The following is a 25076-nucleotide window of genomic DNA, read 5'->3' on the forward strand; positions in this document are numbered from 1 at the left end:
AATACTAGCATGACTCTTCTCTACTTTAAAATTTTAAATCCAAAGTCCTAATTTAGTTGAAAAGACTTAAAAAAATTTTTTTTAAATTTTGGTATCATTAATCTACAGTTGCAGAAAGAACACTATGTTTACTAGGTTCCCCCCTTCAACAAGTCCCCCCCACATACCCCCTCACAGTCACTGTCCATCTGCGTAGCAAGATGCTGTAAAATCACTACTTGGTTGAAAAGACTTTTATAACCTGTCTGCTGTTTATCTCATCCACCTCATAAATTGTCGTTCCAACTTCTTTATTCCAAGTATGTTGAACTACTTACTGGTCTGAGGGCTTTCTCCTTGTGGTCTTTTCATATGCAGTTCCCTGGAATACTCTCATTCCACATATACAGAACAAGTTCACACTCACATCTATGCTTCTCCATCCTGCTTTGTGCACTAGGGGACAATTTTGAGAGCTGTATCTATACCTTTCTTACTTTCCAGGTTCCAGTTGAGTTCAGCTAATAGGGAGCATTGACAGAAGGTTGGAGGCAGAAAAGTAAAGTGGAAGTATGTGGTCCTGGGCTCCTCTCTGCTGGCTCTCATGGGTTGGCTGCTCCCATGACCGCCTGTGGACTAAGTTCAAGGTCTCTATAAAGAAGTCTTCTCTACACAGCCTCTCTGACTCCAGGTTCCAGTAACCTCCCATTTCCCCTGGATGTTGAGCACAGTGTGTTTTCTTGTGGTGCCCTTATACCTTACTCAGATCTTTGACATTGTCCCTTGACTAAACATTTCTCAATTTCATTAAATTATCTAACTATAATATCCTGTCTCCTGCAGAACCAGACTGACACAGGGACCCTGATATCAACATTTGGACATCTAGTCTAGAGTTTGGAGGAAAGGGTATAGCTAAAGATATACATTTTGAAACTGCTGATAGTATGAACAGTGAAAGTAGATTTAATGTCACAGGATTGGATGAGTTTCCTACAGAAGGGAGTGCAGATCAAAAAGAAGAGCTGCCTGGGACTGAGCCCTACATCATCCCAATGTTGGGATATTTAACAGGGGTGAGGAGAGCTGTAATGGAGATTAAGAAGTGAAGTAAGTGAAAACCCAGACAAGGTACCAAAAGAAATTTTCTGATAATACTCGCTCCCCAATTGATTCCATGCCTATTTGATAGCTCTCAGATATCTTATACTGGCCTACATCTTCCCTACAATTGCAAATTCCATAAGTGATAGGACCAGCATGACTACCCTGTAGTCTTATGGAAAACTGTGTATGCCAAGACACAGAAACACATATTGACAACTCTTTGGGGAATTGCTTAAAGAAAAACACATTTTCATACATGCGCATGCTAGCACTTGCCCACATACATATTGACCAAGGGGGAAAAGCAATAATGGGATTGTTTTTAAGAAACATTTCCTAAAGGATACGTGAACTGCAGATACACCTTACTCACTGTTTTATAACACCGTGCAGAGTAGCTTTACTTATCTGGTCCACATTGCCCAAATTCTGTAATTTACCATACAACATCTTTGCAATTATTTTGCATAATTAGAATATTTCATCCATTGAAGTTCAGAGATTTTTCTATGAGGTGATTACCCCTGCAACAAAATACTTAAAAAAAAAAAAACTTAACAAAGCTATGAAATTATTTTTTTCCAAGGTGTCAAATCCAAAACCACTTTGCCAGGTCAGGTTATCCATTATATTATTTGGGATTATATTTTGATAAAAATCTGTATTAGGTAGACACTCCCAAGCATTTGAAATTGTCTAAAGGTATGATCATTGTAATGAGGAATGTCGGAAGACCCTATTTCCTTACTATAGCCAATAGAAGGGCTAATGGACTTTCCCTTATCATCTAATATAACTATCCCTAGAACAACTTCAGAAGAAGGTTCAATGAATATTTCATTTTTGATTCATGGGGAATTATGCACTAATGAAAAACCAAGAGACCAATTAGAAAATAAACTAGATAAATAATTGAAAGATAGGAAATTGATCAGCAGAGTAAGAGATGAATAAATAAGATGATATCTAGTTAACAGTATGAAAAGATAATATTGATAACCCAAACTGTATTTTTAGGAAGTAGACAGGCCATTTGTTTGTTTTTTCCTGTAGAGCTATTTGATGGATTTGGGAGCCTGGGGTTTAAAGGGAAAGGAAGAGATGCACCAAAAAAAAGAGGAGATAGGAAAAGTGGGGCCTGTATGATGTCAGAGGCTTTGTTGCATGTGAGTTAAGCTTTATTTAACTCAAGAACTTTTGATAAATGAGACAAGCTATATAAAAGTCATGTTATATGTGGATTTGTATGTTGGCATGTGTATAGAAACCCATGGAAGGGAGAAGTTTTAAATTTGGAGAAAATAAAGGCTTTTAATGACAATTAAGTTCTTGGAACCAATGGAAAACATGGAAGCCAAAGCCTCCAAGAATTCTGGAAAGTCACAGGCTATGAGTGTACACTGCCCAAGCAATGGGGTTGCAAGTTAGCATTACTGCTTCAGCCAAGTTTGTCTAGATTTCCTAATGACAAGTAAACCCTAGCAGATAACAAGGTTATAAAAAAATATGTGAATGTTCTTTAGATGTTGAAAATGTTGGGAATGGATAACACTTTTCCATAAATATCAAAATGATGGTAGGTGTAACCTGGTTAGTTCAACAGATCTGCAATGAGCCTTCTAATAGAGTATGGTGGTTGAGAACATAAATGCTTGGGTCAAACCCCCCACTTTCAGCACTCTCTAGTCATGTAATTTGAAGTATGTTTTAAAATCTGCTCTTTTTCAATTTTTTCTCATATTTAAAATTCAAGAAATAATAATAGTATCTACCCTGTAGATCTGATAAAAAGATTAAAATTATCTTATGCAAAGCACCTACATTTGTGTCAACTTCATAGCAAAACCATATTAAATCTTATCTATTATTGATAAGTGATATAAGCAATTTAAGAAGCCCATCAGCTATATAACTGTATCTTACTAAAAAATAATATAAGTAAAAGCAGGGAAGTATTTTTTTAAGAAATAAAAACTCCTATGCAATTAGCAGCAAAAACTCCTCATGTATGATAAGAACCAAGATCACATTTTACTATAAAGATGTTTATCAGAATCAAAATTATCCCCAAATTAAGAAACCATGTATCCATCTTGGTTAATATTTTGTGGGAGAGCAGTAGTTCTCAACCATATCTGCACAGTACATTGATCTGGGAATACTGTAAAAATTAAATTGATCTGGGAATACTGTAAAAATAGACCTACTAAACAGAGAGAATCTAGAGATGATAGCTGTTCATGCCTATTGCAAAGTGCAGCCAGGGCTGAGAAACAATGTTGCTGAGTAATTCCAGCACTGAATTTGGTTTTGGACTGGTTTCCCATAATAAAATAATATGATGCCAGTATTATTCGACATATTGGAATTCTTTCACCATAACCCCCACTCCTTCCCTACCCAGTATTCTTTTTTTTTATATCTCTTTACCTTGTTATTTCCCCTCTTCTTTATGTGGATGTTACAGTAATTCTAGAATTATCTTTTGCTTAAAAAAAGATAGAATTAAGTCAAAAAGTATGTTGCTTTAAACCTTAGGTTTTCAGTCATATCCACTGAAAACCAAGAACTTAAAAGGTTGATTTGTTTTATTAGTCTCTTGACTATGAATGAGTTTTGTAGGTCATGATGTTTTTCTGAAATAATTACTTCTAGAATAAGTTCCTCCAATTTATTTTTAAATTAAGAAACTCAGAATTATGGCATTCAGAATATACACCCCGACTGATTACTGAAATGTCCTCTATGCACTGCCTAAGATCTAATCAGCATATTGTTGAGAAAGATTTCATACATATTTTAAATTTCATATTTTTGCTGCATTTCAGTACCATAAATTGTATTTTTCATTCAATGACTGTCCTATCAAACCTAATACATATTTGTAAATCTTAATTCAAACTCAATGGGTATGGATCCATACAAGCTTAAACTGCAATTTCGCACAACTGTAGTTTTAAATTACAAATCATAAATGCATTTAATGTGTTCTGCTGTCTGGAAAGTGGCTTAGAGAGCTACGTGTATAAAAAGTGGCATAAAACACTGTAGGACAAGGAAAAAACATTCACTATCCTTTTGCTACTTACTAATAATTACTCTTTATTCTACATTCCTTTACTCAACACCATGACATCATTGTCTCCTAAAGATACAATTTTTCATTTTCTGATATTTATATTCCAAATCAAAGGCTTTTATGAATATTCTACGTCTGTGCTGATCTTAGGAAGATTGATCTCTGACAAAGGTATTTATAATAATACATCATTAAAAATTGCTATCATCTTGGTATTGCTTAGAGCTTGCCAGCACATCAGTATAGGAGATCACCCATGTGCTTTTTTTGTTGAGAAGATATGTTTTATTCCAGGAGGCCCAATTTGTAAATAGTAGAAATATGTAAAATCATTTCCTCTATGACCAAATAGTGTATTCACATCTGAGTCCATTTTATCCCCAGTACCAACCCTCTAAAATTATGTGGCAGTATTTTCTTCATCATTCATGGAAGAGTTACCTTTCTGTAACATAAATTGTATTATGTCATCCCATCCTCAAAATCTTCTAAAGACTTCCTATTGCATAAAGAAGATGAAATGACTCCTTGAAAATGCCCTTCAAAGTCTTGCAGACTCTCCATTTGAATGACAGTTCATCCTCACTCATGCCACTCCACTCCACACTCTGTCTCCTCACTTTTCTACCAGGCATACCCTCATCTCTCCAACTTTGTTTATTTTTTTCAATTATTCTCAAGTGTACTCTGTTCCCTTTTTACTACTTTATTAAAATTTTGTCAAATTTAACAGAAAACATTATTAAGCCATAGTTAAAAAATGCTTGTTTAATCTTATTCTTTAAGGTTTCAGATTTAAATAGACAAATTAGAGACATGATTCTACTTATAAAAAAAGTGTTACGACTCTATTCTCTAAATATCAGAAGAAGCTGAAATAGTAGAGAAGAATCAAGACAAGCACATAATCTTTGCTACTGAAAATAAGACTTGCTTTTTATAGCATATATATGTGTATTTTATTAGTGACCCAGATGTTTGGAATGTTATCCTATTACTTGTGAATAGTTTCAATTCACAAACATGTTTTTATTTTCTATTTATTTATCCTTAATATAAATAGGTGAGAAAGTATTAATCTTTCTGGAATAACTACTAAGTACCATGTTCTCTGTCAGGAATACAATAAATATTATTCATTCAAAGTTGATATTGTGTTAAGATTTGTAAGTAGGAGAATAACAGTTATAATTTCCTCCTCCCAACCTGTGAACTATTAGGTCCTATTATGTACTCTTTTCCCTACGACTAATCCAAAGTACTCCACACAAATAAGAAAGCCCTACAGCTGACAGGTGGAAGCAAAAGGTAAAGAATCAACATGAAAATATGAAACAAAGTGAAAAATGAAGAAGATGATAAGCCCGGTGAAATAATGAATAAAAGCCTGGATATACCTTTTGTTTTTCCTCTTATTCTATCTTTAGTGTGATTACCTCTTAGAAGATAAAAGGATTTATAAATGTCAAATGTGTATGTAGACTGATAGTTGGGGCTTGGGTATAGTCGTAGAGCTCCACTGAACTCCATGGAGTCGTATTTTCATATTTCACTAAACTCTACATATAGTTCTCAGGACACAACAATATGAAGGATCCTAATAGTAAGAAAATTGCTGCAATGACTTACCTGGAGGAAATAAACTATATTCCTAATTACCCTTCGATCTTTAATGGCATGCAATTTCTAAAGCTAATAGATAATTATTTATTGGATTCTAAACCTGCTTCGTCAAATGTAGTAATTTTTATGGGAAAATTGGTCTCTGAAACTAGCCCAAGTAAAACATTATCATTTAAATACATGAATTGGTATAAGGGCATAGTAAACACAACTTAAAGCAATAGGAATCATACATACTGACTGCAGCAAATAGACCAAGCTGCTACGTGCAGCTGAAATAAAATACCATTAAAACTGACAATGATCCAGGTTATTTAAATATATATTATTGGCATAGGCAAATGCTGAGTTTGTATATATCTTCAGTGCTAACTTTTCAACTATGTCTACTTATATTTTTATATATTCACAGTATATTTGACATAAAAATATATAATTATTTAAAAACTTTAGCATAGTGCAATAAAACAATGTCCATATTTGTTCCACTCTATAATCATAGTTAAGATGCCATAAAATGATCTATTCTATCAAGAAATATGCAACATTGGCAGAAAAATACCAAGCATAATTGGTGCTTATTCTCACCAACTAAAAACCAACTTACAGTTCTTAGTTGCAGTGGTGAAATCAAACGTAGGCTGTTTTAGGCTACAATTAATTATTGAAGCTGATCTCACAAAAGTGAAATTAGCAGGAACAAAAGACAGTGCACCAGAAGTTGCTGCTCAGCACATAATCTGGTCACACTACCATGTGACAACATGCTCCTGACACTCCCTCTCCATTTACATCACTCATTGGTAAAATCCAAGTCTAAAGTGGAAGAATCCAGTTGACTAAATTGAGGTCACAAGCCTGTCCCTTAGCTGTCAAGGTTGGGATCAGGGAGGATCTGCTCTTTCTGCCTCTACCACTGGAGATGGATGGCTGCCTTCTACAAAATTATGCACCGTGGGGATTCATTAAGGAAGGAATTGGGATTATAAATGTCAGCCATAATAAGGGCCTTTGGAAATATTTGAACGTGTTGAGATTATGTCATGACAACTATAATACTGGAGAAAGAAGGGATCCACTGGGGACAAATAGCAGTGATAGGAAGGGGAATACACATTTTAAAGAAAATAGACATGAGCTTGATTTTTAAGGAAAAGTTCCAGTGGATGAGGCAGGGAGGAAGGAGGTGTTGTTGAGAGATTAATCAAATGAAGGCTGGTGTAAAAGACAGATGATTAGACATGTGCTTAAACAATTAAAATCATGAATTCTTACAGGAAATGATAGAGAACATTAAGATTAAAGACATAATTTATATGAGTATATAAATGAGAAAGTAAATAAGTAAGAGCAGCATAGAGTGTATGAGTTCTTATGCATTCATTTTAATAAAAAATTGGTAGTATATTGACAATTTCTAATGCCATCAAATTCTTAGAAGGCCCAGAGGATGATTTCTATTAGTATCAATAATATGACACTATGCTGATTTTTGAGGTTTTAATATTAAGGGACGCTCCAACTGTACTCAGTCTTCCTTTCTCAATGCTTCTAAAATGTTCTGTTCATTCTCTATTATAAACTATTATGTTATTTTAAGGCTATTTTGTAAATATCTTGAAGGTGAAGTATTAACATTATGCAATTTGATACCATAGCATCAAGCACAGAGCCTAGGATTTAGATGGGTGTTCAACAGATGTTATGTGAATTTAATAAGATTATATGAAAAGTGGGTAGGAGAACACTCCAAGTCCACATTTTCACCAGGTCCTAGCCTCAAAATTCTGACACATTCTACCTGGGATAATAGTATTCCAAACAAGGAATATAACAAATGACACTAAGCTAATTTTTTTCTGAATATTTATCTTAATTCAGTTTGACAAGCAATTATGGTGGCTTTTGTATGTCCAGAATGGTGTCAAGCACCAGGAGTAAACATACTGATAAAACCTCTCTCTTCCCTCTAGATACCTACTGTCTAATAGGAGGGCTTCATTATCAGATTCTTGAGCTGCAACTGATATGTACCTATGGAAATTTCTAAAGATATCATGTGGGAATCTGATTTAAATAGGCTAACATGATTCTTAGGTATATTAAAGTTTGAGAATCAGAGTCTTAGTATAGGTAGACTATTATTATGACTAAAACAATCAGCAATCTTCAAAGAGAGATGGGGTAAGAACAGTCATATAGAAGAGAGCTTATAAGCTGCGTTTAGGTTTTTTATTTTGGGGTTTTGAAGATTCTTAAATGGGTGTGAACAAAAATATTGAAAATGGTATATATAATTTATATTAGGCAGGTGACAAAAGTCAAACAAGGTTTTGTAAAATTTTACTGTATATGTATATAAATGTGTGAGTATATATACACACACATACATACATACACATATATATACATCTACACACACATATAAATAAATATCAGCTGGATTAACACTATGAAAAAGTACAAGAAAGGGAAACTTTTTATAACTTTCCACATGTCATCTCAAATTTGGGTAATTCATCACAACTGCCATAATTTGCAATATGTATTCAGAAAAGCTCCTGTATCGCAATAAGAAAAGTGACACAGGTCTCTGTCATGGGTAATTGTCGGCAGGGGAGTTGTATGCAGCAAAATCTGTCTTTGGTTGCTGTGACAGGAAGAAGAGCAGATTAATACTAAATCAATTGTATTATTTCAAACAAGAAGGAAAAGCGAATTCTTCACAATGGAAGAACAGTCTATGATTAAAACTATACTTACATGAAACAACAGATTGATATCTAGATATTATTGGATATTGGTGATTTTTGCAAAGCACCATGAATTGTAAAGCTTTGAAAAAGTTTGCCAATTATTGTCTGGCTGTGAATGTAAAATGGATATGAATTTTATTATTTTCATTCTCCATATGTTAAATTACACACACATAATTACTTTTATAAGAAAGCAGTCATTTTATGATTAGAATCTATACCACTGTTTTCAAAACTATTGCATACTTTTCAAAATATTGACCAAAATCTGCATCACTGATTGGGTATAAATTTAATATACCTATGTTTTTTATGGCATATTACCAAGATATTATGATGCAGTAGAAAAATCAGAAAAAAAAATAGATGGGCTTATGTATGAACCATGAACTACTGTTTTCAAATAAACTAGGTCTTTTCTGCTACTACATAAAGGTATTTCTAATAGGAAGGGTAGTAAAATGAGCAAAGGATGTGACACAGATTACAACCAGGAGAGGCAGCAAAGAAATATAAAAAAAGTAAATCTGGCTATGACCAACATTGAGATATTTCATATCCAAAGGTTTTATTAATTCTCTTAAAAGGAGGATTTGGAAACGAATACAAAATTTAGTGTTTATTATGTATTATCTGTAATGGTACCTGATATAATTTTTGGTACTTATTCTACATATTCAATTTTTTTAACATTTTTTCTTGGTTTTATTTATTCTCTTTAAACATGACTTAGTCTTGAGTACATATGGTCATTCGAATAATCCAGTTGCAAAATGACAAATACTGCTTGACTCTATGTATATGGTTTCCCTGGAATAAATGTCCATAGACAGAGACTAATGGTGACGGGAAGGGCTGGGGGTATGAAGGAACTTGGAGTCATTGTTTAATGAATACAGTGTCAGTTTTGCAAGAAGAGACAGTTCTGAGAATGGGTGGTGGGGATGGTTTCCCAACTGTGTGAAAAGTCACCACGACTTGACTGTACACTTAATAATGGTTAAGATGGAAAAATTATTACCTATATTTTAACACAATTAAAAATAATTTAGCACTTTCTTCATGTAATTGTAGATTAATGATAACAAAAAAAAATTTAGCATTGATGAACCAAAGTTTTCTAAGACTCAGAAAAGATTCCTATGATAGGAATGTTTGAAGAAAGGAAATATGAGTTCTTACTGTAAAGTCACAGCAGAAAAAACCTGCCCAATTTTCAACATTTGTCAGATTTTTTTGGAATATTTCTTATTTGTGCAGAAGGTATAAAATAATTCATTCCATTTCTGAATTTTAGTCAACTCATTTTGAGAAAAAAAAGGGAAATTCTCTACAAGTTTATAGAAGGACTCTGAGATTCTTTTAATAAAGTAGAAAGGACAGATCAGGGATTAGAAAAATTCCTGTTTTCAGTCTGAATCTGCCATGTAGTGGGTGAGTTTCCTTGTGGTATTTGCTTAATGGTATATGTGACTAAATTTATGACAGTTAACAAGAGATTATATGTGGAGCCCCATGAGAGATTATAAAGAGGGATAGGCATGTTATTTTTATTTTGTTATCATTCATCTATAATCACATAAAGAATATTATGTTTACTAGGCTCTACCCCAAGTAACCCCCACAAACCCCATTATAGTCACTGTCCATCAGCATAGTAAGATGTTGTAGAATCACTACTTGTCTTCTCTGTGTTGCACAGCCCTCCCGTTTCCCCCATCCTCCACATTATACATGCTAATCAATACCCCCTTTATTCTTCCCAGCCCTTATCCCTCCCTACCCTCCCATTCTCCCCAGTCTCTTTCCCTTTGGTAACTGTTAGTCCATTCTTGGGTTCTGTGACTCTGCTGCTGTTTTGTTCCTTCAGTTTTTCTTTTGTTCTTATACTCCACAGATGAGTGAAATCATTTGGTGTTTGTCTTTCTCTGCTTCACTTATTTCACTGAGCATAATACCCTCTAGCTCCATCCATGTTGTTGCAAATGGTAGGATTTGTTTTCTTCTTATGGCTGAATAACATTCCATTGTGTATATGTACCACCTCTTTATCCATTCCTCTACTGATGGACACTTAGGTTGCTTCCATTTCTTGGCTATTGTAAATAGTGCTGCGATAAACATAGGGGTGCATCTGTCTTTTTCAAACTGGAGTGCTGCATCCTTAGGGTAAATTCCCAGAAGTAGAATTCCTGGGTCAAATGATAAGTCTATTTGGAGCATTTTGAGGAACCTCCATACTGCTTTCCACAATGGTTGAACTAATTTACATTCCCACCAGCAGTGTAGGAGGGTTCCCCTTTCTCCACAACCTCACCAACATTTGTTGTTGTTTGTCTTTTGGATGGTAGTCATCCTTACTGGTGTGAGGTGATATCTCGTTGTGGTTTTAATTTGCATTTCTCTGATAACTAGCGATGTGGAGCATCTTTTCATGTGTCTGTTGGCTATCTGAATTTCTTCTTTGGAGAACTGTCTGTTCAGCTCCTCTGCCCATTTTTTAATTAGATTATTAACGTTTTGTTTTTTCAGTTGTGTGAACTCTTTGTATATTTTGGATGTCAAGCATTTATCGGATCTGTCATTTATGAATATATTCTTCCATACTGTAGGGTACCTTTTTGTTCCATTGATGGAGTCCTATGCTGTACAGAAGCTTTTCAGCTTGATATATTCCCACTTGTTCATTTTTGCTTTTGTTTTCCTTGCCCGGGGAGATAAATTCATGAAGAAGTTGCTAATGTTTATATCCAAAAGATTTTTGCCTATGTTTTTTTCTAAGAGTTTTATGGTTTCATGACTTACATTTAGGTTTTTGATCAATTTTGAATTTACTTTTGTGTATGGGGTTAGACAATGGTCCAGTTTCATTCTCTTCCATGTAGCTGTCCAGTTTTGCCAGCACCATCTGTTGAAGAGACTGTCATTTCCCCATTGTATATCCATGGCTCCTTTATCAAATACTAATTGACCATATATGTTTGGGTTAATTTCTGGAGTCTCTAATATGTTCCACTGGTCTGTGGCTCTGTTCTTCTGCCAGTACCAAATTGTCCTGATTACTATGGCTTTGTAGTAGAGCTTGAAGTTGGCGAGTGAGATCCCCGCCACTTTATTCTTCTTTCTCAGGATTGCTTTGGCTATTCAGGGTCTTTGGTGTTTCCATATGAATTTTTGAACTATTTGTTCCAGTTCATTGAAGAATGTTGCTGGTAATTTGATAGGGATTGTGTCAAATCTGTATATTGCTTTGGGCACGATGGCCATGTAGACGATATTAATTCTTCTTAACCAAGAGCATGGGATGAGTTTCCATTTGTTAGTGTCCTCTTTAATTTCTCTTAAGAGTATCTTTTAGTTTTCAGGGTATAGGCCTTTCACTTCTTTGGTTAGGTTTATTCCTAGGTATTTTATTCTTTTTGATGCAATTGTGAATGGAATTGTTTTCCTGATTTCTCTTTCTATTGGTTCATTGTTAGTGTATAGGAAAGCCACAGATTTCTGTGTGTTAATTTTGTATCCTGCATCCTTGCTGTATTCCGATATCAGTTCTAGTAGTTTTGGAGTGGAGTCTTTAGGATTTTTTATGTACAATATCATGTCATCTGCAAATAGTGACAGTTTAACTTCTTCTTTACAAATCTGGATTCCTTGTATTTCTTTGTTTTGTCTAATTACCATGGCTAGGACCTCCAGTGCTATGTTAAATAACAGTGGGAAGAGTGGGCATCTCTGTCTTGTTCCTGATTTCAAAGGAAAAGCTTTCTGGTTCTCCTTGATCCATTGATTATTTAGGAGCATGTTGTTAAGCCTCCATGTGTTTGTGAGCCTTTTTGCTTTCTTGGTACAATTTATTTCTAGTTTTATACCTTTGTGGTCTGAAAAATTGGTTGGTAGGATTTCAATCTTTTTTAATTTACTGAGGCTCTTTTTGTGGCATAGTATGTGGTCTATTCTGGAGAATGTTCCATGTGCACTTGAGAAGTATGTGTATCCTGTTCCTTTTAGGTGTAGAGTTCTATAGATGTCTATTAGGTCCATCTGTTCTAGGGTGTTGCTCAGTGCCTCTGTGTCCTTACTTATTTTCTGTCTTGTGGATCTGTCCTTTGGAGTGAGTGGTGTGTTGAAGTCTCCTAAAATTAATGCATTACAGTCTATTTCTTACTTTAGTTCTGTTAGTATTGGTTTCACATATGCTGGTGCTCCGGTGGTGGGTGCATATATATTTATAACGGTTATATACTCTTGTTGCACTGAGCCCTTTATTATTATGTAATGTCCTTCTTTATCTCTTATTACCTACTTTGTTTTGAAGTCTATTTTGTCTGCTACTAATACTGCAACAACTGCTTTTTTCTCCCTACTGTTTGCATGAAATATCTTTTTCCAAACCTTGACTTTTAGTCTGTGCATGTCTTTGGGTTTGAGGTGAGTCTCTTGTAAGCAGCATATAGATGGGTCTTGCTTTTTTATCCATTCAGTGACTCTATGTCTTTTGATTGGTGAATTCAGTCCATTTACATTTAGGGTGATTATCGATAGGTATGTACTTATTGCCATTTCAGGCTTTAGATTCGTGGTTACCAAAGGTTCCAGGTTACTTTCCTTACTATGTAAGAGTGTATCTTAACTCACTTAGTATGCTGTTACAAACACAATCTACAGGTTCTTTTCTATTTCTCCTCCTTTTTCTTCCTCCTTCATTCTTTATATGTCCCGACCCGCGGGACTATCAACGGGGGTCGACGACCTGAAGGAGAGAATGAAGGGGCAAGGGATACAAAGAACGGGCAGCAAGACAGGATATCTGATCAAGCTGACACAGTTTATTGTTTGCAGGCTCAATTTATACAGGTAGCAAGGAAGGGGTGGGTCAGGTGGTGATTGGGCCTTAGGTGGCGCCAGCGGGAAGGTGCAGAGGGGTGATTGAGCCTTGGCTGGCACCGGCGGGAGCGCAAGACCTGGAAGAGAAGCAGGGAGTTCACCATCTTGTGGGTGGGGGCCCTTGGGAGGGAGGTTTTAAGGGTGGGGCTTTCGTAACCAAGCCTGCCTAAAGGCTCACAGGTTTGCTCCTGACGTTTATATATTAGGTATCAGATTCTATACTTTTTCTCTATCCCTTGATTGGCTTTGGGGATATCCAATTTAATTTTGCATTTGCCTCACAATCAGCTGCTCCACCCTCCCTACCATGATTTTACTACCTTTGGTGACAGCTATCCAACCCTAGGAACACTTCCATCTATAGTACTCCCTCCAAAATAGACTGTAGAGATGGTTTGTGGGAGGTAAACTCTCTCAGCTTTTGCTTATCTGGAAATTGTTTAATCCCTCCTTCAAATTTAAATGATAATCTTGCTGGATAAAGTAATCTTGGTTCCAGGCCCTTCTGCTACATGGAATTAAATACATCATGCCACTCCCTTCTGGCCTGTAAGGTTTCTGCTGAGAAGTCTGATGTTAGTCTGATAGACTTTCCTTTGTATGTGATCTTATTTCTGCCTCTGGCTGCATTTAACAGTCTGTTCTTGTCCTTGATCTTTCCCATTTTAATTACTATGTGTCTTGGTGTTGTCTTCCTTGGGTCCCTTTTGTTTAGGGATCTGTGGATCTCCATGGCCTGAGAGACTATCTCCTTCCCCAGAATGGGGAAGTTTTCAACAACTACCTCCTCAAAGACACTTTCTATCCCTTTCTCTCTCTCTTCTTCTTCTTCTGGTATCCCTATAATGCGAATATTGTTCCGCTTGGATTGGTCACACAGTTCTCTCAATATTCTTTCATTTTTAGAGATCCTTTTTTCTCTCTGTGCCTCAGCTTCTTTGTATTCCTCTTCTCTAGTTTCTATTTCATTTATTGTCTCCTCCACCATATCCAACCTGCTTTTAATACCCTCCATCATGTTCTTTAACGATTGGATCTCTGACCTGAATTCATTCCTGAGTTCTTGGATGTCTTTCTGTACCTCCATTAGGATGTTGATGATTTTTATATTGAACTCCCTTTCAGGAAGAGTCATGAGGTCCATATCATTTAAATCTTTCTCGGGAGTTGTATTAACAATTTTACTCTGGACAACGTTCCTTTGGCGTTTCATGTTTATATATGGTGCCCTCTAGTGTCCAGAAGCTCTATTCTGGAGCTGCTGAGTCTCTGAAGCAATGTCGGTGTCGCAGGGGAGCGGTCCTGGTGCCTGGGGGTAGGAAAGAGCTGTTCCCTGCCTCCCGGCTGTTGTGCCTGTCTCCACTGCCTGAGCCAGTGGGCCAGTCACACAGGTACAAGTTTTTATCCCTGAGAAGCCAGATATGGATCCCTGCTTTCCACAAGCAGCCAGAATCCCAGTCTCCCCAGGAACTCTGCCTGTATGAACTTTCCAACCCTATAGTCATGCGATCTCATGAAAGCACTGTGAAATGTAGGTTGGTGCTCCCAGAGCAGATCTCTGGAGCTAGGTATTCAGCAGTCCCAAGCCTTCCACTCCCTCCCTGCTCCATTTGTCTTCCTCCCGCCAGTGAGCTGGGGTGGGGGAGGGGCTCGGTTACCATGGAGCCACAGCTCTGGTACATTACCCTGTTCGCTGAGCTCTGCTCTTTTCTCCAGGTGTGTGCAGTCTGATGCCGTCCTCTTTCCTGTTGCTCTCTCAGGATTAGTTGTGCCAATTAAATTTTCTAATTGTATCCAGTTTTAGGAGGAAGCCTCTGTCTCTCCTCTCATGCTGCCATCTTTAATCCTCTCCTCTACATATTCAATTTTATTACATACATTAAGAAGTCTTAATTATCTATTCTCCTTACAAATTTCAAGTTAAAATTACTCTAGGCCTACTACTAAGTAAATACCTACAGCAAGGGGACTTCAAATTAGTATTTCAATGAATGTATTTGTGCTCAGATTGAGGATTTCATTACCAAATCTTACCTTCACAAAATGTATTCCTTTCTGACAAAGGTATTGTAAACTCGAAACAGTGCCATAAATGTAAAGGATTTTTATAGATCAAGTGTGTGGAAACATTATCTTTATTCAAAGCTTTTCCTTCATGTTGTATTTAATTTGCTTACATCTTGCAGTGTAAAATGGTTTAAGTTTCCAAATGGATCTCAGAAAAGAGACCACAGTTAGTAAACTAAGGTAACCATAACTATTTTCTGCTGCATGCTGGGCAATCACTCTGTGAATTTCTATACATTTCACAGAAAAATGAGAAACAGTCTCTTCCCTGTGTCCTCTATTACTTAACATTTGATGGCTTACTATAGCATGAAGGTTAGTATGATAATTAATTCAAATATTAAGTGTTTAAAAAGAATACATGTTGAAGTATCCATACACCATTTTAAATCCATATGCCATTATGTTAGTTATAAAATTTGGTAAGGAAATTTTTGGGACACCATCAGTAATTTAAAAAAAAAAATGGAGAAACTTTGAGTCATCTGCCAACATGCTTTCCAATATAAAATAGGTAATTTTACCATAATGGTTTTATAGTCTATTCCCCAAGAGATATAGGCTCATCTTAAAATACATCTTTTAACTTCAGTGATAAGATGAGATATGTTTTTAATCATCTACGACTTTATATAGACCATCAAATGGAGCAGCAAGAAGACAAGGAAAATCAGAATTTTAACCCAGAGGCTTACCAAGTTCACAAAGTGGCCATAGCTTTCATTTTTCTCTTTAATGTTGAGTTAGCTCACTTTCTGTCAGCACAGGTGTCATGCTATACAGTTCATCTAAATGTGTCACAATTCCCTGCTCCTGTAGATCTCCAATAGGCCAATAAATAAAATGCCTTCCCCACAATTTTACTTGAACACATTGCAGTTTATTCAGGCTTAATAAGGTAAAAGAGAAAAGCTCTGGGACAGTCTGCTCCTAAAATTCAGAATTTTCCTTTTTCAGCTCAATAAACTTCTTCTGTTAACAATAAAAAAGAAAAGGTGAAATTTAGGATTCATGGTTGCTCTTTTTTAGCCATAATAATATCTGAGTTTCACAGATAGGGTAAATAACAGCGAATTTGATTAAAGATATGTTGCTTTTCAGTCACACTGCTGTCACTCCATTTCTGTGATACCCAGATGAAGGAACAAAAATATTCTCTCTGGGTGCTATGCAGAATGCTTCCATTAAAATGTGGTTCAATACATCTCATCATTATTCAAGAGAATGGAATTAGAGTAAAACAACTGAGATTATAGTTGAGACACTATAACACTAGAATAGTTAAAAAGGTCAAGACATACTGACAATTTAAATCTAAGACAAAATTCACCCTATTAATATCAAGGTTATTTCTTTAAATAATCAGTATAAATAATGGACTGGAAGACTCTGCTTTCTCTGGGAGAGGATTAAAAGTTAAATTCCATCTTATCTTACAAAGAAGACTGGCAAATATTAAGGAGCATGAGCATGCCAAAATAATATTTACTGGATCATGGATTCAACTTTTTTATATAAATTTTTTCAGATGTAGGTTTAATTACAATAAATTTTTGCCTGTGGGAAGTAAAAGTCATAGTTATACTCTAATTAAGTTAAAGGCAAAATAAAAATGATATACAGAACATTTCTCTCAGCATATGATGAAAGCATATGTTGAAGATGTCATCATTGAACTGTGACACTATTATGCATGTGTGGCAGGAGGTGGCTTATAATAACTGCTAGGCTGTTAGTGTTAAAATTACATGTTACATATGTGTATATTAAAAATGCATAGACACACATTTACCATATGTTATAATTACACATACATAATGCATAAAGCATATAAAGCCCTTTTATATTTATATATCAAATAGATGCTTACATATATTCTGAAATATATATATATATGCATATATATATAATATATGTTTGTGTTTTTTTTTTAATTCAGTGATCATTTTTCTGTGATGTCTTTTTTGTCAAACTCTTTCATTTATTCTACTCAGAAGGCTATCCACTCTCTTCTTGGCAGGGTTACCACTGTTGGTTCATATTTTTATGACAGCAAAGATGGAACCAGGCATTTTTATTTTCTTGCCTGATTGTCTTTCCATAGTAAGGTATGAACATCTTGACCATACAAATCATATTCATTCATCCTGTGACAGAGGGTTTAATGCTTATAAAGTGCCCCATAATTATTTGTGGCTAATTATACCATTTATTAACTATTTAATAAGGATCTACTAAGCTCCAGCATTGGGAATACAATGGAGAACAAAATAAATATGGGTTAAGTGCCACTAAAGAAGGTATGAATCTATGAAGGCAATATCCCTGACTCGGGTGGTTATTCAGAGAAGTCTTCCTTCAGGTAGTGAGTTTTGAGTGACAAAATCGAATTTAGGTAAAATGTGAGTAAATTCTTGGAGAGCATGTCCAAAGGCCTTTAGTGGAAAGAAGAATGGCTTCCTTAAGGAACTTTGACTTTAATGGATTTTAAAATCTTTTTTTAAAATTAATTCAACAAAGTATTACAGTAGATTAATTCTGCATAAAGCCTCTTTCCTACTATTTCATAATACTGAAAATCTGTTTTAGTGTAAGCAGTGCATATACAGGGAGTTTCTATTTGACATATTAGTGTAGTGCTGTTTTGGTTTCCAAAAGGTAAGTATAGGCAGAAGTGCAGGTATATTCATTCACATCTGGGAGGCCAACTTTCTGCTGTTGTCTCTGTCAATATAACTAATGTAGATCTCTGTTCAGTAGTCAGAATCTAACCTGAAGGTTCTCGCATATGTCTTTTAACAGCATTCCTTCTACTCAATTTGCATTGGACCCTTCCATTTCAGGTCACCATAGAGGAGCGGCTTTGGGGTCCTGCTGTTAATCCAGCCTCCCCCCATGTTCAACTCAGCACTCTAAGTGTTTGTATGCATTACCTAATATTGGTGGACTGGCTGCATTCCAGGAATCTATCTTGCCAAAAGTTATGGTAAATTATGAAAATCAGATAATATAATTGAAGTGCTAAGAAAACCTGAGTCAAAAATGTAATATAATAACTGACAGAGAGTAGACATTAAAATAAAGCCATTTAATTATTAAATAAAAGAGTAAAAGGTCTTATAAAATACAATTGCTTTGTAACTTTGCATGAAATTCCTAAATACACTGAGTATATAGCTCCTTGAATAACTAAAATATGTGTTGTGATTCCCAATAATTGACAACCACATGAATGCATAGTTGTGAAAATTAATTCACTCAAAAATGATATCCTGACTGTCACATCACTGTCTACTTTTCTTTGGTAGCACTTCTAAAAATTATTACTCAATTTTTTGTGTTTTTATTTCATATCTATCTCTTCTAACATTTAAGCTTCATGAAGACAGAGAAGTCATCCCAGGCTTAAGTCAGTGCTGAGCAATAGTAATAATAATAATGATAATAACTGCTCTTCACTGAGTCCTAACAATTTTCTGGCACTACTAAGAAATTTTTATGTATTAATGCATTATCCCCTAACTCACTGTAAGTTTTATTTCAGATCAAGGTAAGAAGAAGAAAGCACACTCCACTCTGCTTCTCCACTAAATGAAGCTAAGAAACCTGGGCAGAATTTGTGTAGTAGCTATTTGAAAATTCTGAGAAGTAAAAAAGTAGCAGGAAGAATAAAGACAACAAAAATTTGAGATACAACTAATTTTGTGGTGATTTTACAGTATTTCCCCCCTCTGTATCCCATGGCTTAAAGTCAGTGCAGCTTGAAACCCAGATATGGGCATCGGTGTGGATAGAGTACAGGGGAATCTAGAGTCTTATTATTTAGAGGACTTGAATTAATACTTAAAACTTTCTTAAAAAGAAATCTGCAGGCCACATATTAACTGATGAATCTATCAAACATCTAAAAAAAAATGTAGTACTAGTTCTATATAATCTCTTCCAGAAAATAGAGACAACACTCTCAACTTATTTTGTGAGGCCAGCAAAACACTATTATCAAAATTAGGCAAAGAAACTATGAGACAAAACAAAATAAAAAACTACAGGCCAATAAAAATACAGGAATGAGAAGTTTAAGTAAATATTAGAAAATTACATCTAGCAATAGATAAAATGAATAATACACTATGGTGAAATAGGATTTGGCTTAGGACTGTCAAACCGGTTCATTTAAAAGCTCAATCAGTGGAATTCATCATGACAGAGTGAACATACTAAAATACTAAAGAAACCTCAAATAACCATATAAGTTTATGGAGAAAAAGCATTTAACAAAATTCAACATATATTCATGATAAAAAAAAAACTGGTAAACTCAGTACACTTGGAATAGAAAGAAGCTTCCTAATTTTAATAAAGGACACCTATAAAAATAATCTGCAACTAACATTATACTTAATAGTAAAATTTTTCCTATAAAATTAGAAAAAAGGCAAGGATATTCAATTTTAACATTCCTATCCAATGTCATACTAACAGTCCTAACTGGTACAATAAGGCAAGAAAACAAAATAAATACATAAATTAGAAAATGTTCCTGTGCACAAATGATATGACTATCTACATAGAAAATTCCAAGTAATAATAATAATAATAATAATAATAATAATGATACAGTACCCTTAGAACTAATAAGTGAGTTTAACAAGGATTAGGATACAAGTTCAACATACAATAATCAACTGCACTTCTTTATATGAAGAAGGGGAAACTAAAATTAATAAATAATACCATTAGTAATAGCTCCAGAAATAAAACCTTAGGCAACAGTCAAATAAAGTATGGATATAATCCATACTCTGAAAATTACAAAAAGAACAACAACTAATGAAAGAATTTTTAAAAAGGCTAAAATAAATGAAGAGACATACTGTGGTCATGAATTGGAAGACTCAACATAGTAAGGTTGGCAATTAAACCCACATTGATGTATAAATTTAATGCAGTTCCAAGAAAGAAAGTCCTACAGGATTTTTTCAGATACAGTCAATCTTACTCTAAAATTTATATGGAAAAATCAAAGAATAAAACATACAATTTTTGAACAACAAGAAGAAAAGAATAAAGTGGGAGGAGAACTATCACAAGATTTTATAATATATTACCCAACTGCAGTTAAGACAGTATGGTATGGGTAAAAGGATAGCTATCCTGATCAATGGAACAGAAAAAGAGTCTGGAAATAGACTCACAGAAAAATGGACAATTGATTTTTGACAAAGTGCCAGAAAAATTCAATAAAAGGATAGTTTTTTTTAACAAATAATGTAGGAAAAATGAAAATGATGAGCTAAATAATGAAACTCAACCCAGTTCTCACAACCTGTAAAAATTAACTCCAAATGAATTATAGACCTGAATGTAAAATGTAAAACTCTAAGTGTTAACAGAAAACATAGGAGAAAACTACACAGGATACAATAAGCATGATCCATAAAATAAAATATTGATAAACTGGACTTAATCAAAATTAAAAATTTTACTCTGAGAAAGGCAATGTTAAAAGAATGAAAAGATACACTACAGACTTGGAGAAACCATTTGAAAATCACCTAATTCAAAATGCACCTATATATGCATATATAAAGAACTCTCAAAATTCAAAAGTAATTGAAAAACTTGTTCTAAAATTAATATGGAGAGACAAAAGACCCAGAATAGCCAACTCAATACTGAAAGAAGAACAAAGTCGGAATATTAACACTATCTGACTTTAAGACATACTATAAAGGAACAGTAATTAAAACAGTGTGGTACTGGTGAAAGAATAGACATGTTAATCAATGAAACAGGAATTAGACCACACAAATACAACTAATTGATATTTGACAACAGAGCAAAGAGTATGCAATGGAGAAAATATAATCTTTTTAACACATGGTGCTGGAACTAGTGGACATCCACATGCAAAACCAGAATCTAGACTAAGACCTTACAGTCTTCACAAAATTAACCCCAATTGGATCAAAGACCTAAATGTAAAATGTAAACACATAAAACTCCTGGATGATAGCATATGAGAAAACCTACATACTGTTGGTATTGGTGATGATATTTTAGATGCAACACCAAAGGCATGATCCATGAAAGAAATAACTGATAACTGTCCTCCGTTAAGAAAAAAAAACTTCTTTGTGAAAGACAGTGCCAAGAGAATGAGAAGACAATCACAGATTAGGAAAATATATTTACAAATACACATCTGATAAAACTGTTGTCGAAAATATACAAAGTACTCTAAAATTCAACAAGAAAAACAAATAGCCCAATTAAAACATGGGGCAAAGACTTTAACAGACACCTCACTAAAAAAGATACACAGATGGAAAGTAAGCATATGAAAAAATCTTCAATATTATGTGCCATTAGAGAATTTCACATTAAAATAATTATAACATACAACATACCTACTGAAATGGCCAAATCCAAACACTGACAATGCCAAATGCTGGTAAGGATATGGAGGTGCAGGAATTTTCATTCATTGCCAAAGGATGTTCCATTGTGAAAAATGGAACAGCCCCTTTGGACAACAGTTTGATGGTTTCTTAGAAAATAAATTATATTCCTGCCATATGATCCTGTAATCTTGCTTCTTAAAATTTACTCAAGTGAATTGAAGACTTATATCTATTCAAAAACCTGAACATGAATGCTTATAGCTGCTTTATTCATAACTAATAAAACTTGGAGGCAACTAATATGTCCTTCAGTAAATGAATGGGTAAACTGTGGTTCATCCAGCAAATGGAATATTATTCAGCAGTAAAAAAAGACATGAAATATTATTAAATAAATGATGTCAATCTGAGAAAGGTACATACTGTATGATTCCAACCATATGACATCCTGGAAAACACAAAGCTATGGAGTCAATAAAAGGATTAGCAGTTTTCAGTGTTAATTAGTGGCCAGAAAGGGATGAATAGTCAGAGCTCAGAGGATTTTTAACACACTGAAAATATTCTGTATAATATCCCAGTGGTGGATACATGTCATTATAGATTTGTCAAAACCATAGATGTATAATACTAAGAATGAACCCTATATTATGGACTTCTGGATAATAATGCTATATCTATATAGGTTCATTAATTGTAATAAATGTACCACTGTGGTGGGGAATATTGATAGGCAAGAGATTCTGTGTGTATGTGGGGACAGGTTCCATATACTCTCCACTCAATTTTTCTGTGAATCTAAAACTGCTTTCAAAAACAAAGGATATTTAGGGGGAAAAAAGAACAAAAACAACTGAACAGTAAAAATATCAAACAACCCAACTTAAAATGAGCAACAGACACTTCACCAAAGGGAATATATGTATAATAAATAACTGCCTAAAAAAGATATTCAGTGTCATTAGATCAATGCAAACTAAACCAATATGAGATATCACTATACTTACTAGAATGGTTAAAATAAAAAAGATAATGACAATAGCAAGTGCCGATGAGAATGGAAAACAGCTCTGTCATACATTGCTCGCAGGAATGCAAAACAGCAGCGCCTCTCTGGAAAGCAGCTTGGCAGTTCTCAAAAACATATACATACTATATGACCCATCAATTTCACTCTTAGATATATTTACCCTGGAACAATGAAAACTTATATTCATGCAAAAACCTGTGTAGGAACATTATGGAAGCTTTGTTGAAAACCACCTAAAGATGGAAGCAACTAAAATGTCCTTCAATGAGCTAATGGATAAAAAATAAATAAAATGTTACATCCAAATAACTGGATACTACTCATCTATAAAAAAAGAATGAACTATTGATGCACACAACATTTTATATAAAACTCCAAGGCTGTATATTAAGTGAGAAAGTTGACCTCAAAAGGCTATATGTTTTATTATCCCTATTGTAAAAAGCTCTCAGAAAGATGAGTGGTTGTCAGGAGTTCAGTATGAATGCAAAAAAGGTAACAGAGAGAATGTTTGGGGGTTATGGGAGTGATCTGTATTCTGGTTTTCATTGTGGTTATAAAACTCCTAGAATCATATACATGAAAAGAAGAGTTATTTACCATATATTAGTTTAAAAATTAAAGTAAAACTCTGTGAGTTGGATGACATTTTTTATCATCATTTTATAATGCAGCAACTGAGACCTAGTAAAGTTAAGTCATGTTCCCAAGGGCACGACACTAGAAAGCATATGGGTCAGCAATCAATCGGAGACAGTCAGACTCCACGGCTTATACTCATGTAATAGAAAGTTTCATAAATTATTATTGAAATAGCACATCAGTCAGTGAAGGAAGTGAAGAATCAAATGTGTAATTATGTGGGAATCAGCTGCCAGAATATTCATGTAGCTGGCAATAATCCTCTCAAGGAACCAAATTAAGGAAGTCAATTTTCAGGTCAAGAAAGACACATGGACATTTCCGAAAACTCAAATCTTACAATAGCACCAACAGTACTAGTAAAATAAAGAGAGCTTGGAGACCCCAAACTTATTCTTTGGCTCCTAGAGGCACTGAAGCTAACCTTAAGCTCTGCCTGGGGAGATACAGGAAGGTGCCACCAGAGCTCATACCTGTCAGTCATACACAGTCAGTAGTCAATGAAACATGTGAACTAAAGGCTGTGCACAGATATTTTTATGATACACTGTTTTCAAGTGAAAAAGCATATATATATATATACATCCCATGCTATATGGTTTAATCTAGATCATAAAAAGGAAATATTTTTAATAAAAGATTTCATAAATCTAGAATTATTCACTTTTCTAAAACATGATAGAGCATTAACATAAGTGAAGTTCAATCTTTTGACTGTAGATTTATAATCTATGAATAAAATAACAAGGAATCAAATTGAGGAGTGTATCAAAATAAAGAATCTAATATCAAGACATTTTAGTGGATATCACCATATTTATTAAGTAAAGGGTCAAAGCAAGTTGATGCAAAATAAAAAGTCTTTAATATAATTCTTTAAGCTTATCCAAGCATTCATATAACTCTTACTCTTTCGGTGTTAGATCGAGAAATTGTATAATCATATTATATGATTAAGAACATCTCAAAAACAGCATACATCAAACACTGTTGCAGAAACTCTGGTGTCCATTTTTGATTTGAATGCTTCGGTCTCATTCTTGCCTTTGTAATTGTTTCTCTCAATTGTTTCTAATCTCTACATGACAGCCTTCTTCTCTATCCAAGTTCAAATAATGGGCTCAAGCATCAACAAATAATGTTGGGGTTCTTTTTGGCTGCCAGTACCTGGACTATCAGTTTGGCAAAATTTTATACTATGTAAATCATGATTGGTGACTAGGCTTCAATGCACGCACTAGAGGAGAAAGTGAAAGCAATACCTTGCTTCCTGGTAGCCAAGCATGGGCCCTCGCCCTATATTGCAACAATCAGATGCTTTCTGCTAAGACTTTGAATCTGAAGAACTTATCCAAAGATGTGGGAATAATGAGAGATTATTTGCTGCAGTGCTGATAATGTAGAAGTGGAACCAAGAATTCAGCAGCTGTGCTAACAGCAGTGCCTTCTGGACACAGAGTTCCATGGTGTTAAATGAGCCATGTCCCCTATTTTCCAGTCTCTTT

This window comes from Manis pentadactyla, chromosome 4 (assembly GCF_030020395.1).
Source record: "Manis pentadactyla isolate mManPen7 chromosome 4, mManPen7.hap1, whole genome shotgun sequence".
Classification (NCBI taxonomy): Eukaryota; Metazoa; Chordata; class Mammalia; order Pholidota; family Manidae; genus Manis; species Manis pentadactyla.